The sequence below is a fragment of the Myotis yumanensis genome, unplaced genomic scaffold, assembly GCF_028538775.1.
Source record: "Myotis yumanensis isolate MYYU_CA2020_CCGP unplaced genomic scaffold, mMyoYum1.0.hap1 SCAF_5, whole genome shotgun sequence".
Lineage (NCBI taxonomy): Eukaryota > Metazoa > Chordata > Mammalia > Chiroptera > Vespertilionidae > Myotis > Myotis yumanensis.
The window spans coordinates 8,947,835-8,965,444 of NW_027223756.1; the positions used below are offsets into that span (position 1 = coordinate 8,947,835).

Sequence of the window (17,610 nt, forward strand, 5' to 3'; positions counted from 1 at the left end):
GCCCTCCTTCCACCCCTCCTGCCACCCTGGTGTCACACTGACATTGTCATCTGAAGGCCCTCCCCACCTTCTGCACTCCTGCTTTTGTGTTCACAGCTGTTTTCCCCTCCAAATCTCTTACATTTTTAATCCTGTCTTCGTATCTGCTCCTCTGAGGACCCAAAGTAACACCACGTCGTCCCCAAAGTTCAAGTCCTACCAAGCAGATCATTGTGCAGAAGGTCTAAGAGGAGTAACCAGCCAGGGACTCAGACATGTCCCGCTGGTTCTAATAGAAAGGAAAACAAAAGTTCCATTAGCATTTTGTGCAAACTTACAACCACATTTCATCACCCAGAGTGTACCTTCGCTGACTACCAGATGTGTCATTAACCATTTCTGAAAAAAAGTGAAATAAAACCACCCAGCATGAGAATGCTGCGGAATAAGTCAATACCGGCAGATGGTGTTGATTTTGTCAACGCTCATGTTAAAAAATTACCGCCTAGTACCATCCAATCCATCCCTTTAAGGTGGAAGCGTTATGTAAAAACTGCTACAGAAAATGCAATATTTTTATCAGCTATCAGTGAGCTCCTTAAAAATATGAGCTCTCATTTTCATGGTTTTCAGTTTTCTAGGACGTGGTGCAATTCACAGGAGATGGGTTTGTATAAATCTGACACGATGGAGTATTTTGCCAGCAGCTCTGTCTTGCAACACGCAATCTATTTTGTTTTTCAAACAAACTTGGTACGTGAGTCAGTTGGAGAGCGAGTGTTTCTAGGACCAAGATGAAAATTCCTCGATTGGACGACCTTCTGCAGTGGGATACCGTCTACATGCCCAACAACAACGCTTCATTTATATATGCTGTCCCAGGCTCTTTCCCACGGAGCCACAAGGAGAATCGTGAAAAATGATTCCATTGAAGAATACATAGCAACCTTGGGGAAAGCTCACAATGCATGAAGTGCAAGAATTATAAAAGATGAGGCCGTATTTCTTTCAAAACACCCCTCCCCCCACAAGAGGCTGGAGAGCAGAGTGCTTCGGAGCAGGTCATCTGGGCTCTGACACCCACTCTCATGACCTTGCAGACCTCATTGAGATCACTTGACCTGTCTCTACCCCATCTTCTCCATACATCGGGGAGGATAATAACAGTGTTCCTCAGTCATGGGGCTCTTTGAAGGGTTAAATGGAAAGCATTTTTAAAAGTGCCTGGCACAGAGTAAGTGTTATATAAATATTATTATTATTACTGTTTTAATTGTTTTATTACATATAATTGTAGAGAAAGCCCCGGAAGCATATTTCTCACAATGTTGATCGTGATTCTTGCTAAATGGTAAGATTGTAAAAGATTTTCAAGTGTTTATTTTTTCTTGGCTTATTTGTTTATTCTAATGTTTTCTCACACATGCAAACAGTACCATCAGGGAAGTAGAAGGGGAGAGAAAGGAACAGGAAAAAGAAACATTTTCGCATGCTTTTGAAACCCAATTTCTGCTACTATAAATGGTAGAATTGGATGGATAAAGTGGCTTAGTTTTCTGGGGTCTTAAACTCGAAGAACCTTGATCATGAAGAATTTTTCTTAAAATATCTTAACTATCTGTGAACTCCTGACCTCAGTGCTAGCAGGTAGGTGAACCAAATCGCATGTCAGTCAGTGTGACGATGGAGCAAGGTGAGAATCTTGGGTACATGGAGAGAGAGGTATTCCACGATACAGAAGTTGGAGAATAAAGGGACTCCCTTGTCAATGCTTCCATTTCTCCCTCCCCTTTATGATGAAAATTAAACCTTTTTTTAAAATGTAGAAAACAGTGTTCTCTTTAACCTTTTAGCATATGCATAATTTAAAAAATTGTGCTGCATAAAAATACAGGTTATATATGTCTATATGCTCTAAGTATGTAAATAAGTCAGCTGTTGCATGAGTGCCTTTTTACTCAAACTCTAATTGTTTCTTGTCACCCCATACAGCAGCCTGAGTCAATTTTCCCTGAGGTTCCCTGAGATCACATCACTGAGGCTCAGAGGCCAAATGCTAAAATGAAAGCAGAGCTGTACCCGCCCCATGCTCTGAGTATCCATTTAGTTAACTACACATGTCTGGAAATTGTTTTCAGAAATTTGACAACAGATTTTTTTTTAAGAAGCAGGAATCAGGTAAGGAGAATAAAACTGTTCTGAATATGATTTTGTCTCCTCCCCACCCTACCCCACCCCAGGATTTCAACAAGAACTTGGCAAATGAGAGGAGGGCTCTATTTTTTTTTGGTTGTTGACTCACCTAAGGATATTTTTCCATTGATTTTTAGAGAGAGTGGAAGGGAGGGGGAGAGAGAGAGGGAAAGAAAACATTGATGTGAGAGAGACACATTGCCTCCCACACATGCCTGGACCAAGGCTGGGGATCAAGCCTGCAACCAAGGTACATACCCTTGACCGGAATTGAACCTAGGACCCTTCAGTCCACAGATTGATGCTTTATCCACGAAGCCAATCCAGCTAGGGTGAGGGTGGTTCTTAAGTTGAGGGATTTTTAGGTGTCAAGAAGATATGTTTTACTTCTTGAGGTCTTCTTTAGTATCTGAGGCATTAGTACCTTTAATGGCTCCAACATCCCAGCAAAGCTACAGTGGCACTGTGGTACACTAGTCCTATTTTGTCTTAATCCCCATAGTTATGCTGACCATAAAGAATGTTCCACACTCATGCACTGCTGGTGGGAATGCAGACTGGTGCAGCCACTATGGAAGACAGTATGGAGTTTCAAAAAACTGGAAATGGAACTCCCATTTGACGCTGTGATCCCACTTCTAGGAATATATCCCAAGAAACCAGAAACACCAATCAGAAAGGATATATGCACCCATATGTTCATAGCAGCACAATTCACCATAGCTAAGATCTGGAAACAGCCTAAGTGCCCATCAGTAGATGAATGGATTAGAAAACTGTGGTACATCTACACGATGGAATACTATGCTGCTGTAAAAAAGAAGGAACTCTTACAATTTGCAACGGCATGGATGGAGCTGGAGAGCATTATGCTAAGTGAAATAAGCCAGTCACTGAAGGAAAAATACCACATGTCCTTACTCATTCATGGATAATAGAGACCATTATAAACTTTTGAACAATAATAGATACAGAGGCAGAGCTGCCTCACACAGATTGTCAAACTGCAGCGGGAAGGCCGGGGAGGGTTGGGGGGCAGGAGGGAGGGGGGTAAGAGATCAACCGAAGGACTTGTATGCATGCATATGAGCATAACCAATGGACATAAGACACTGGGGGCTAGGGGAAGCCAGGGTATTGTCAAGGGCAGGGGAAAAAAAGGACACATATGTAATACCCTTTGTAATGCTTTAAGCAATAAAAAAAAAAAAAAAAAGAATGTTCCAGAACACATCTCTGAAAGTCATCTCTTTCCACGAGAATGGCCCTTGTGATACTGAATGAGGTTGCCATAGAAACTCATCAGGCCCTACTTATGCGGAGACCTACCTGCTTTTCTACTCTGTAAACACGTTTCCATTTTTAAAGCCCTCGCTCAATCAAAGTGACGCTGAGCAGCCACTACCTGGGGAAAACAGGCCCTCCGCCTGACACTCCACGACCTTTGGGCTGTGGGACATGTGGAATAGATGCCCGAGAGGAAATAAATCTTCACAAATGTGCCGCAGCTCCTTTAAACACTTAAGCCATAAAGACACGCATCATTATTCACCCAGGATAGCGGACTCTTCCATCTCTAATCGAAAACATTCGGGATAAGAAAAGTCATAGACCCTACATAAAACTGTCTTTTTGGTCATTAAAGCAAGAATGTGCATTGCTTAACCATGAAAAAGGAGTGGGCCTAGCCTTTGCATATGTCAGCAGGTACTCCACGTGGCCTTGCAAAGATGTCCTTTGCCGCAGGAGAGGTAAGTTATCTCAGCAAATAATAGTAAGTTCTCATTAAGTTTCAGTCCTCTGATGTGCCAGGCACCGTTCTAAGATATTAATGCACTGTTTTATTTAATCTCTACAGCAATTACATGAGAAACATGCATTTATCCTTCCCATTTTACAGGTGAGGACATTGAAGCTAAAAGATGGTAAGTGACTTGCTCAAGGTAACAGTTACTACTGGGGGATTTGATTTGACCTCAAGTAACCTCTTTGCACATACTAATGTCTGATTCTACAAGCTGGTAACCAACCTTTGCAACTCTACCGCAAAGCCTTATGGGTGCTCTTATCCAGCCTTTGTGTCCCATCACCTCTATAGCCTTTAGCCATTTTTTGGAAAGATAAATGTACCCTGTAGTTAGTCATAGGGACAAGCTGACTTTTAAAAATCACCTACCATAGGGGACTGTGTATCGTTATGGATCACCTATCTATCATGAATTTCCTCACCTACAAAGTTCTCTTGATGATACTTGGAATTAACTCATTATGAAGATTTTTGACTCAAGAATACGTTCATGTTTTCATAATACTGTTGCAAACTCTGGGACCAGGTAGAAGCTTATGAGGTAGAAGTGAAAATTCTCTGAAAAAGAATTATTGGTAGAGCAATGAACCGGCAATACCAACCACAGAGATACTGAAAATGAATTTCCTCCCAACAGTATTTAAAAGATCATCTCAGGGATTACTCAGGAAAAAAATAAATTAAAGAGAGAGGGAGAAAGGAGTGAGAATATTTTATGATTGATTGCTGGCTTGATTGATTCAAGATGGAATATAAAGACCCAGAATTGCATGCACTTGGGGTATGAAAACAGAAGGACAGAGTTTGTCATGGCAGATATGGGTTATGTGGAAATAAAAAGAATATATAACTCCTGACCTTCACAGATACATTTGAAGTCACTTTTCAAAAACATAATTTATACTCAACAGTACAAGCATTCCATAATCCTCTTTTCATTTGGTTTCTGAGGCTATGGATTTGACTGCAGTGGAAAGGAAGGTTAATTGTTGATGACTAACAAGTCCAGATGAGGCTCTCAGAATCCATTTCTAAAATGTGAACTTAGGACGGGAACCACCAAGACAGCATTGGGTATGAGTTGAGAGCTGATGAGGTAGATTTTATGAAATCTCACTTGGGTTCCAGTTTGGCCTCTGGACCTAAAAGGCATGGTATCCTCCGGCTAATGGCTTTAGGTCTACATGCCACAGTTTTTCTCATCTGTAATATGGTGATATTAACAGTACTGTATATTCTTTAACAGAGCTTTCATAAATTAACTGAGATAATATATGTGAGGATGGTTCAGAATAGTAGGTGCTCAATAAAGATGGGTATTCTTGTTATGAAAGTTACAACAACAACAACTAATCTTATGACTGACTAGATTACCCAGTGGGGTCCAGTGGGCCCACCCCGATCAGGCTGATCGAGGGCAGGGCCGGCCTTGAAGAGGGGCCGTGGGAGGTTGGCCAGCCGCCCCACCCGCATTGGGCCGGTTGGCCAGCCGGTGATGGAAGAAATAATTTAATGTCCTTACAATAGAGTAGAGCAGTGATTTTCAACCAGTGTGCTGCAAGAATTTTTACAACATGCAATACCTGCTTATTTAGTTAGAGGCACTGACCTCTTTTTCCTTAGGTTGTCAAATTTAAAAAATGACAATACCCAACATAGCAATAATGGTCTGGCATGAGTGCCCTGTCTTGAACCATAAATACATAAGTCATATAACAGTTTCATCTTATTGGTCACATTGTATAATAAGGTTGCACCTGGTTGGTTATTTGTTGGTAACAGAAACCCTTATATGTAAGTATAGGCATCTGGTTTTTAAAAAAGTCACTTTGGAACAATAAGAGTGGGTCATTACTATTATTATTATTTTTGTAAACCAATAAAAATTATACCTTTTTTTGGTCAGATTGGCAAAAAATTACTATATATTTTGGTGTGCCACAGAATTTTAGTAATTAGTTTATGTGTGCCATGAGATGAAAAAAGGTTGAAAATTGCTGGTGTAGAGCATGCTTGATTTACACAAAATATTTTTCTAAATTCTTTGTTTCCCACCTTGCCAGTGCAGAACAATGGACAATGCACTGAGGAATTTTTCCTTAAATATTTCCCAAGCTCTGCCTGAGGGGACAAGAGTTCTTCATTTACGCATTCTCCCCGCTTACTTCGTCATTTGCACCACAAATGAAATGCCAGTGTGTGACCTCCTTCCTGACCAGGCAGATGCATAGTGGTGCTTTTTGATGCTGGAGGCACAGCGCATCAGCTGGGAACTTCCAGAACACAAAAGCCTTCTGCTTTGTGCCAATGCTGAGAGAAAGGCTACTCTGGTGCTCCCCCACAGGAGAACCAAGAGCCAGGCAGCATCATTTGGAAAGACCATGGGCCAGTTGGGACAGGGAGCCAAGACTGAGGTCATCTGTCTCCTGGAGAAGAATCCAGTGGGTGTTAAAGACCTCATCAGCGGGGCTTGGGTGTGTACTTTATGCTTCTCCTCATCAAAATAAATCTGGGTGTTGGTCAGGAGCCTGTCACTGAATGATGACAGTGCAGATGAGCTGGCACCGTGGTCCCCGGGCCAGCTGCAGGAGCAGACCCTCGGGGTTGTCCCACTGCCACATCCACACACACGGTGTGGTTTGTCCTTTGCAACAGCTCACGGGCAAGCACAGTGGCCACCGGGCCACCCAAGAGGCATTTCTTTTATCCAAGTACTACATGCATTTTTAATTTAAAAATACTTCCCATTACATTAGGATCATCATAAATAAGAGTGCAATATGGTAGAGAGTGAAGCTGGCAGGCCATTCACAGATCGACTGTTATTAAAATTGGCATTATTATGATCCCATCAATTATTTCTATACTTTGGAATGTTTCATTTTCTTCCAAACCTCTTTACATGCTCTTGGGAGGTACATTATGTCAGGTGTCCCTTTCCTAGGAACATAAATTCCATGTCTGACAAATACGGTTCCCGCTATCTCTGGAAAGCATGCTGTTTGGGGCATGGGGAAGATGATAGTGTCATTTCTAATGCTGCCCGTGTTTATTCCCTCACATAACCCAATTGTCAGCAGCTTTGGGGACTCCATTACAGTCAACCAGATGTTTACATAACAACAACAGCACACTCTAATTTTTAATGATAAACATAATGGATGTTATTCTATTTCACACCAACAATGATCCTGTCTCCTAAGAGGTTCATGATATTTGTCGAACCAGCTAAGTTAGATGACATCATGGGACCATCCTTTCTTGGAGCAACTAGAACAAAGCAACGTAAGAATGGCAGTGGGGGCACTCCTATTTTCTTGACTTTCCTATCTCTCATATCCAGTGAGTAAGAGAGACATGGTCCTGCCTGTCACAAAGCTACTGGAGGAGACTGGTGATAAATATTCAGCCAAACACATACATACAATTAATACAGATTAATATCATAGCATACAGACACATAATTATACAAATACAGGAAACTATGCTAACAAGCATCCAATACAAGAAGCAACCAATGAATGCACAAGTGAAAGAACAAATCCATCTCTCTATCTCAAATAAAATAAAAAATACATCATGTGTTTCAATAGAAATTAAGTCTTGATAGATATACCAGAATCCAACAAAAACAATTTTTCAACATTGTTTGTAATTGTTAACCACAGAGAAGTGAAAGAGAATATTTCATCCATAACCACAGGTTTCTGTGAAAAAGCATTCTCTCTTTGGGTATGCTCTTAGTCTCTCAACACACACACACACACACACACACACACACAGCCCTAAGAGAAGGTTTGAATTCCAGAATGGCAGAAAGGATATAGCTTAAGAGTGAATTAGTGATTTGGGATTAAAGTCTAGGAAATCAATCACCTAGATATAGGACAAAACTGAATGAGTTGAAACTGTTTCTCCAGCTTGGCTAGTTTTGATGAGCATATGGGCAATTGGGTTCTCCTATACTACTGGTGGTAGAAGAAATTGGCACAACATTTTTGGAGGACAAAATGACTGTATAAGTATGTATTTTATATATATGTATATATGTATGTATATATATGTTCATATGCATTTTATATGTGTTAGGTCGGAGAGAGCCCAGGATCGGATACATGCAGACATGTGATGAGACAATGGACTCCCCCTGGAATTTCTCACAGATCAACGTGCCAGACACAGATACCTGGCTTCTTCTCCCTGAATCCACATACCCCCACACAGATGCTGACTCATTCCTGAATACCTTGCTGACCCCCCTGCAGCTGAAGCTTCCTCAACTGAATACCTCAGCTCATGTCCCCGCCCCTCACCCAACCGCAGTATAAAAAAAGCGCCCCCCTCCATGTTGGCGTGAATCCACGTGCCCTGTCTTTGGGGGTACGTGGGTCTCCCGGGGACGCAGAATAAACTTTCCTTTCCTTTCTTTTCTGATTCACTGGACTCTATTTCTTGCGCCGCCTCCTGAGCCACCTAACCTAACAATATGCATGTATGCATATACACAAATAATTGCATACGAATATAAGTATTTATATAACCCATGCATAGTTAGACTATAAATATATATATCCTTGATCTAGTTAGCCTAATTTTAGGCATATGTCTGATAGAAATTAAGTGTATGTACAAAGGTGTCCATTTCAGCATTGTTTATAACAATGCATAAGATAGGTATAGCTTTAATGTTCTGTAGTAGGAGAATAAATATTATTGTGCTTTCATCTCTGGAAAAAGCTGCAGCTGATAAAAGACATGAGCTAGGATATATTTTCTAAATGGAAAGCTACCATGGAAAAGGAAAGCTACTAGGAAAAGGAAAGTTGCAGATGTATATGTAGTGCATAACCACCTTTTTATTTAAAAAGAAGAAAATCAGGATCTCTCTGTGTGTAAATGCTAGAAAGGTTCTAAAATAATCCAAACAATACAATTGGAAATGTGATTTGGACTATGGGCTTAGGGAGCTTAGCCAACAATTCACAAGCATATCTAATTATGGAGTAAAACCTCTTGTTTTGAACTTTAACTTCATTACTGTTTCAAAATGTAAAAATATAAATAAATTTGGAATAAAAACATGACATAGCTAGTGACTTAAGTCACAACGACTTTTGTTATAATTTAATGAAACTGTTTTCTGGAAGCACAAATATAATAACATCATTTAAAGACAATTTATAACACAGGATCAATTGAGGTTTATTTTTTAACACATACTAAGCACTTAAAATGTGTCAAGCAGTGAATTAGGTTCTACATTTATTTAAAAAACGCACCCGTGAATGTCTTCTAGTTTTATGCGGGATAAAGCAAAACAAGTCATTGTAATTCAGAATGGCAAAGGTGTATGTTGGATACATGCTTTGATCTCAGTGTTTTGCTAGTTCTGCCTCCTCAGCATGATGGGCACCTGTCCGGTGCCTGGTGTCTCCACGCCCTCAGGGAGTCTGGGTACCACCCTCATGATGTTACAGGCATCTCTGCAGTTTCTTAATCACTTCCTACCTGTCTGCCCTCTTGTTTCCCACACCTTGGGCTCTCTTGGCTGTGGAGCGCCCCATGTCACTGTGCATAAATATATGCTAATCTATTTCTCTGTCCTTCAGATAACATCCTGACCGTAACTGAGAGAAAATTCTGATTTCCCTTCTACTTGATCCCCCTACTTCATGTCTACCCTTCTTCCTCTGGCCCATGATTTTTGGTTCTTTAACCCACCACTTCCTCACTTACCCAAAATCTGATTATAATTCATCTCTGCCTGAAAACCTCTCCCTTCCCCACTCTTTTGTGAATTCCTGCTTATCCTTCAGATTTACCTCTATTATTATTTTCTTGGGGAGTTTTATTTTAACCTATCAGGGTCCCCCATATATATTTTCTTACAACCTCTATTCATGCATGCTTTCTCTATAAATCTGTAAGCAGCATAAGGCAGGGATCATTTCTTTCTTTATCACCATCCCCAGTGCCAAGTACTGTACCCAGCATAAAATAGGTTCAACATTGTTTGAAAGGAATGGAGTGATTAATTAAATAATTAGGCTGCCAAGCCCATGGGGAGCATGGAAAGTCCGCCACAGCCTGAGGATACTGCCTCCAAAGCCAGTATCTTGAAGAACGACAAGGAAAAGACAAAGGCAAGGCAGAGGCAGACTCTGAGATGTAGCCAGGTGGTTCGAGAATCAGTGTTCCACGATGAAGCCTAAGCCATAATCGCTATCCATTCTAGCAAAGATGCCATCCCATTGTAGGTGACCATTGCAAGAGGGCTCGGCTTCCTTTTTTTCTACCCGTGGAGAAAGAGACAACACTTTAGACGCCTCATCAATATAAGCAAACTCTTTCTGCAGAATATTGGTCCAGAATAAAAATCTAAACTGCTTTCCATGTCAGAGAGTAGCAGTTCCTAATAACAGATTTCAGCCTAAGAAATTCGTTTTTCAGATGTCCCTATTAAATTGCCCTTTCTAAAATAAAAGCCTGCTTTCAGCACCAAAAGAGAAAACTGGTGAAGTGTTGAATTATGAATATAATATATTGAAATTCATCATGATCACATACCCCCTTAACTTTCAAAAAAGTCTAATTACTTCTAATCTAAACTGAATAAAAGAAGTACATCTATAGTACTTGCTGATAACATGTGAATTCATGCCAGCCTTCCTGAATTGAGAAAATGCTTTCATTTTAACAACCAGAGCTTTGGAATCTAATGAATTACTTATTTTATTTTTATCACTTGAATTTCACCATGCGAATGTGGAAAAATAAGTATCGTAGAGCAATGCAGTTTAACATATTATTAATGCTATTTTTTCCCTAGGTAGATCTTGAAGACTGCATAAGTAGATGATAACAGGGTAAATCACATTTGAAAGTTAGAAAGAAATCAGAAAAGCTATAGGAGATAGTCCTGTGGCAGCTGATATGAAATTATAGGTGCTTCATCAAAACCCAGCCGGCCACAGCTACCTCATAGCTCATGCTTAGAGCTTCATAACGTGATTAGGCTGCCAAGAGGGCACATTTGTGTTTGGGTTTTCTTTTAATCGCTTGATGTTCAGCCCGACTTCCAAATGCCTCCTGATTGACGACCGTCATCATGGTGGGAATAAAGAGACCGTCAACTTCGCCCAAGAAAAGTTATTAAATTGCGGTTTTCCTAAAGGGAAACATTCCCTGCAATGGTAATTGAAAAAAAAAAATCTTTATTGACAGTCTTTGAGGGAAAATACAATATTCAACACTTAGGCTGAAGCTAGATAGGTAAAGGAAATACAGATTTGAAGCAATTATACAGACAAGTCGGCTAAGAAAATCGGCTGGAAGAGGAGGTGTCCTGTCTGTTCTTCTGGTCTGATTGGCAACAAGGCTGTCTTTCTTACTTTTGCTTCCTCACTCACACACTCACTCACTCCGCCAACATGGACTGAAGGCCTGAAGATATGATGCATCTTTTCCCTCAGAGAGGATCCAGGCTCATGGGTAGATGGGGGTGGGACCAAGACTAATACAAAGTGAGTGGACTTCAAGGCTAGTTTGACCAACCCCGAGGCGCTGTTACCACTGCCATCGAAGTGAAAAAGGTCCTGCATTAGGTATACAGGGGCCCCTTTTTATGATTTATTTTGAGAGGCAGGACTTATCTGCTATAGGTGATAATAATACAAGTTTATTATCTGGCTTTTTAAAAATAAATACTTTTCTGTGATTAGAAATATAGCATTATGTTCATTGTAGAGCATTTAGAAAATACAGGGGGAAAAACTACAAAAATGAAAGAAATAGAAGACTCATCTGTCATGTCACTGTTTGGAGACAGTCATAATTTTATTTCAGGTATTTCTAATCCTTAGTGTGTGTGTGTTCATTAAAATCGAGTCTTGGACACAATAGGAACAGTGTTAGATAGGCTATTTTGTAACCTGTCATTTTAAATTTTATAATATACTATAAATACTGTATCCTATTTTAAAACATTGTTCTACAGCATGATTTTAATAGTCACATATTATTTTATTGAAATAATACATCAAATGATTTAACCAATTGCTTACTGATGAACTATTTTAGACTATTTGTAATTCCTTTACATCATAAACAATGTACTAGCTTTAATCTTTCAATTTGGGGAAAGAGAGATAATTTATCATATTCTATTCAAATTCATCTTAAAACTCTATCTCTGATATCACCAATAAATAGGTTTATAGCATTTTATTTAATTATTATTATATTTTAAACCATATTTTATAACTATATGGTAAAAACAATTCAAACCTTCTTATACAGTAGGTCCTTGGGTTACACCGGAGATCTGTTCCTACAGCGCGACGTAATGCTATTTTCGTGTAAGTCGGAACCCACCTACGTAAGCACCTATGTCACTCACATGGAGCACATACACAGCAGTAATGAAGTGAAACAGTAAAAAAAAATTAAAAGAAAGATAACAATTCCTGACCTTTACTTGTTGTAAATAAATAATAAAAAACATAAAGCACATATGTACATACGTCAAAATGACGGAACTTTTTTTTTTTTTTTTATAAATACTGTAAATGGGAGATGGCAATGTAACCACAAAACATTGTATGTTGAGTCTGAAGTAACCCAAAATCTGCCTGTAGAGCTTTAAGTAAAAAACCAAAATTTTAAAAATAATGGTGCTATTTAGGTGGTGAATAAGAGTTGGAAAAACTTGAAGAAAACAGAGGTAAGTACACAAAATGCATACCATAAGTGTCTATAGATTTTGGTGGAGGGGAGTAAAAGTTTAGCTCTGATGTGCCTATCAACTAATCCTATATAATAAAAGCCTAATATGCTAAGTGTCTGGTCAACCAGCCTGCCATTCAACCAATCAAAGTGTAATATGCTACTGATATGCTAAGGCCACTCAACTGCTCACTATGATGTGCACTGACCACCAGGGGGCAGATGCTCTGACTGGTAGGTTAGCTTGCTGCTGGAGTCTGGCTGGATGAGCCAGATGGGCCAGCTGAGTGAGATGGGCCCTCCCGCAGTACCTCCCCCACTGGCCAACCTTCCGCATCTTTCCCTGGCCCCTGAAAGTGCACTGGTGTGGTCCCTTGGCCTGGCCTGTGCCCTCTCACAATCCAGGACCTCTCAGGAGATGTTGGAGAGCCAGTTTTCACCTGATCCCATAGCGGGAGCACCACTCAGTCAGAAGCTGGGCTCATGGCTGGTGAGCGCAACAGCGGTGGCAGGAGCCTCTCCCACCTCCACGGCAGTCAGACATCCCCCAAGGGCTCCTGGACTGTGAGAGGGTGCAAGCCTGGCTGAAGGCCCTGCCCCCCCCCCTCCCCCCCCGCCCCCAGTGCAGGAATTTCATGCACCGGGCCTCTAGTAGAAACATAAAAATGCTACCAGCCATATAAATAATAATGTCTGGGAAAAAAAAGCATTTGCTCATTTATCCTTTATCCCAGGACTAAGTCATGAAACATGTTTCTTGGAGAACTTTATAAAGATCTGTGTGATATAATGAGTGACATTCTCAAACAACATAGTCAAAGTAAATGCAACTATTTGTTTTATAAAATTGTACTTATCATTAAAAACAATGAAAATAAATGATGTTTAGGGAATCATTTCAGCTTATGTTATCCTCTTGAGATAACTGGAAACACCCTGGAAAATATTGTTAAACAAGTGTTGAGTGTTCTTACACTAGGAGCTGAGTAAGAGATTTGATGACATTCCTTTGTCCTCCACATGTTGAAAGGCAGATAGAAGAGTGTGAATAGGACACAGAGAGAAAGGCCACTGACCTCCTAGTGCCCTGATTGTACAACATGCATACATTTAGTTGAGAGAATTATCTACAGACATCAGCTGGCTCTAAGAGGTCACTTTCAGGTGTGCTGTTCTTACATAGTTTAATTAGTTTGACTTTTTCTTTATGACAAAAATCATTTGATTCACAAAAAAGGCTGAGTATAATCTCAACTTTTCCAAGGGCATTTCAGGTGTGAAGAAAATGTATGTTTAATTCCATGAAGCATTGTTCCAGCAAGGACACAGTGGATTATTGAAAACATCTTATTTATAGGATGGGAATGCAGAATAAAGCTGCAGGCAGTAGTTACTTTGCATAAAATTTGTCATCTCAAACTCCCTTCTTAGCTTCTGAAATGGACTCATTTGCCATTTTTCCAAAAGACTTCCTGAATGATATCCCGAAACCATAATCACTCTCTTCCTGGACAGACATGAATGTACATATTATAAGTGTAACAGAATAGTTTTATACTTGCCATATTGCTTTGTTCACATTCTCAAATTCACTTATTAATTTGTCAAATTACTCCTGAGTGCCAGGTATTAGAAATAAGTATAAAGTGCTGCTGTATTGAGTTTAGCTTTTTTTTTTTTTTTTTTTTTTTTACCTAGACTGCATATTCCTAAACAGGAACCATGTCTGTTATTTCTTTTTTTTCCTCTTCTTTTCTTTTCTATATTTCTTTTTTTCTGATTTATAGGGTAATTTTTTAGGACTAGGGGCAGAGAAGAATAAGTAAAGAAGGATGTTAGTAAGATAAAGATGTTTAATTTCCAAAAGAAATCTGGATTTAAAAGAAAAAGGCGGAAGTTTGTACTGAACATAGCAGAGGTAGGAAAAAAAATATAATTTAAGATTCATATCATGGACCTGTCACTGAAATGGTGATACTTATAACATCCACATTCTGGAGAAACTGACCATGTATAGAATAAAAGTGACATGTAAATAGATATAGTGAGTTGTTGCAGTGATAAAGAGCTCAGTGGTTCCCAACCTTCTGGCCCTTTAAATACAGTTCCTCATGTTGTGACCCAACCATAAAATTATTTTCGTTGCTACTTCATAACTGTAATGTTGCTACTGTTATGAATCGTAATGTAAATATCTGATATGCAGGATGGTCTTAGGCGACTCCTGTGAAAGGGTCGTTCGACCGCCAAAGGGGTCGCGACCCACAGGTTGAGAAATGCTGGCTTAGATTATAGGACTTTTTTTTTCCCCTTAAAAACAAACAAACATCAAAAAACAAACCCAAAACTGGCTCCTTGAATATGATTGAGGCTTCACCTTGCCTATTCTAGGTTGTTGTCAAGTATCATGGGGTCAGTAAATACTCCACAGGTTTTGAGAATCAGGCTGATCTCTGATTACCTAAGATGTGTACAATTATTAACCAGGTTCTAAGGTGTGTACAATAACTGGGATGATGGGGAAACATAGAGAGGAGAAAAGCTTTCAGTTCAAGTATTACCTGGATGTAACAGAGAGAATGTCACTCTCTGACTTATAGCAATTTCTGCTCTTTATTGAATATTGAATATGTGCTAGATTTGATCTGTTCCATTTGAGTTAGGTACTATTATATTTCCCCCATTATACTGATAGAAATATAGAGTCTCTGAATTAAAATTACCAAATTCTAAGTAGCCGAGCTGAGATTCTTTTCCCCTACACACGTGTATATTGGAGGCTAGACTGTCTCACATATAAAGTCCTTGAACTGTGTGGTCAAGAAAACATCCTAAGATTTGGTAAATGTGAATTATCTGCAAATGACCCCAGGGATGCCATGGTTATAGTTGGCCAGCGCTGGTGACACTTACACATAGCCATGGCAGGGAGCTGAACATTTAGGCCTGACCTTCCAAGGTGCAGTTCAACCACATGGTGCAGACACGAGCCATGAACTACATATGACTTCAGAAAGCCAAATATTGTTAATGGAAAGATAGGACCACTGTTGTCTGAACATAGATTCCTTTCTCTCTTACTGTGAGCCTCATGTGGTAATTCACTGTTCAACTCCACATCCTCGGGTCTATTTAAATACTAGAGGCCCGGTGCACAACATTCATGCACTGGGGGCAGGGAGGGGGGTTCCTCAGCCCGGCCTGCATCCTCTTGCAGTCTGGGAACCCTCACTCCTTACTGCCCGCCTGCTCACTGCTCCTTACTGCTTGGCTCACTGCTCCTTCCTTAGCGTTGCTGCGGAGGTGGGAGAGGCTCCCGCCTCCACCGCTGCACTCGCCAGCAGTGAGCCGGCTTCTGGCTGAGCTGCGCTCCCCCTGTGGGAGTGCATGGACCACCAGGGGGCAGCTCCTGCATTGAGCGTCGGTCCCCTGGTGGTCAGTGTACATCATAGCAATTGGTTGTTCTGGTTGTTTCGCCATAAAGGTCGCTTAGGCTTTTATTATATAGATTAGCCAGGAGGCAAAAATCTTTGTGTGTCACACCAAACAACTAGAAACAAGCTACTTTATCTTCTCAATTCAAAGGAAGCACAGCCTCTTAATAAACCATGCCAATCTCATTAAACTACATTCCTTTTTGAAAAAAAGGTCTCAGGATATTATATTGGCATGGGCCTTACTTGATATTTTCAGAGTGCTTACATATTACTGGGTGATGTGTTTCTTTTCCCCTACCATTCAGTAGGCAGCACACCAGTTAGAATAAGTGTCCCAAGTTGAAGTCTTATTTTCTTGCATTTGTTTTGTGAGACAGAAGAATGCAGGTGTCGGAAATGCAAACTTCAAACTATCTGGGGCTAGAGCTTAAACAGAGGCCAACGACATAAGGACTGTGGTGTTTGGAAAGAGACATTTACAAAAGCTTTGACGCTGACAAGGTGACTGGCTAGTATAGCAGTGGGGGATCTCCGGCCGGCAGGCAGTGTAAGGCCCGTGAAATCATTTGGTCTGGCCCTCCCAAGGCAACTGCAGGCGGGATTCGAAATTCAATAAATCTAGGAGCTCTTTCCATAGCAACATAAATTTATAGGAAGCGGATGATGTTGTAAATATTCAAATGGCCCTTGGCAGAAAAAGGTTCCCCATCCCTGGGCTAGTAGGTCAACACAATCTAAATTCTGGGTTTAGGAAGATTACATTTCCGTTAACTGATGTGCCTCTGATAAAAGCCCAGAAACAGTTACTCCTGCCCCTGAATCCATCAAGGCTTCTGCCATTCCTGAGCACTGACTGAGTGTTTTACAAATTCATCTCACTGATCTACCCCAAGAGGGAGGCTCTACTATTGCCCCACTCTATCTGCAAGGAAGAAATGGAGACCTACAGAGGTGTCATGACTTGCCCTTGGTCACACAACTAATCAGCCGCAGAGCCCTGGTCTCCAATTTTTAATGTCTTTTCTTATTAACTTCCCCCTGCTATGATTAATTATGCCTTTCAAATACATGTTTTAGACTGTCTGTTTTGGGCATCTGCCTCCACAAGAAAGGCTGTGAATGTGTTATAGGCATCAGTTGTGGGTCTCTGCATTTGAGTTGCCTATGTTCTTTCACAGGAATAACCGTTTGGGGACACCCACAGGTGAGGACCTACAGAATCAATGTCCAAAGATGCTGAAGTAGAACAAAGGTGGTGGCATGACTGAATAATCGATGTTTGACCCCAGGTGCCCTGACCTGCATCATCCTGGAAATGCATTTGTCTCCCCTGAAAAGGCAGCTGAGTGGACTAAACTGCATGTGGGAAGGTCAGGTGGCTTCAGCAGAGTGACCGGAGGCACAGATATTCAATGTCAATCCCCCTACATAGCCACACACCCTGGAGTTTATTCCTCTTTTAAAGAGAAT

The 17,610-nt window shown here is 40.5% G+C and overlaps 1 protein-coding gene across 6 annotated transcripts in view; it reads right to left on the reverse strand.

The window, feature by feature from the left end:
- The window catches only part of TENM2 (teneurin transmembrane protein 2), a 1,191,402-nt gene that overhangs the window by 522,249 nt on the left and 651,543 nt on the right, over positions 1 to 17,610 (reverse strand). The gene's annotated exons all lie outside the window — the stretch shown is intronic.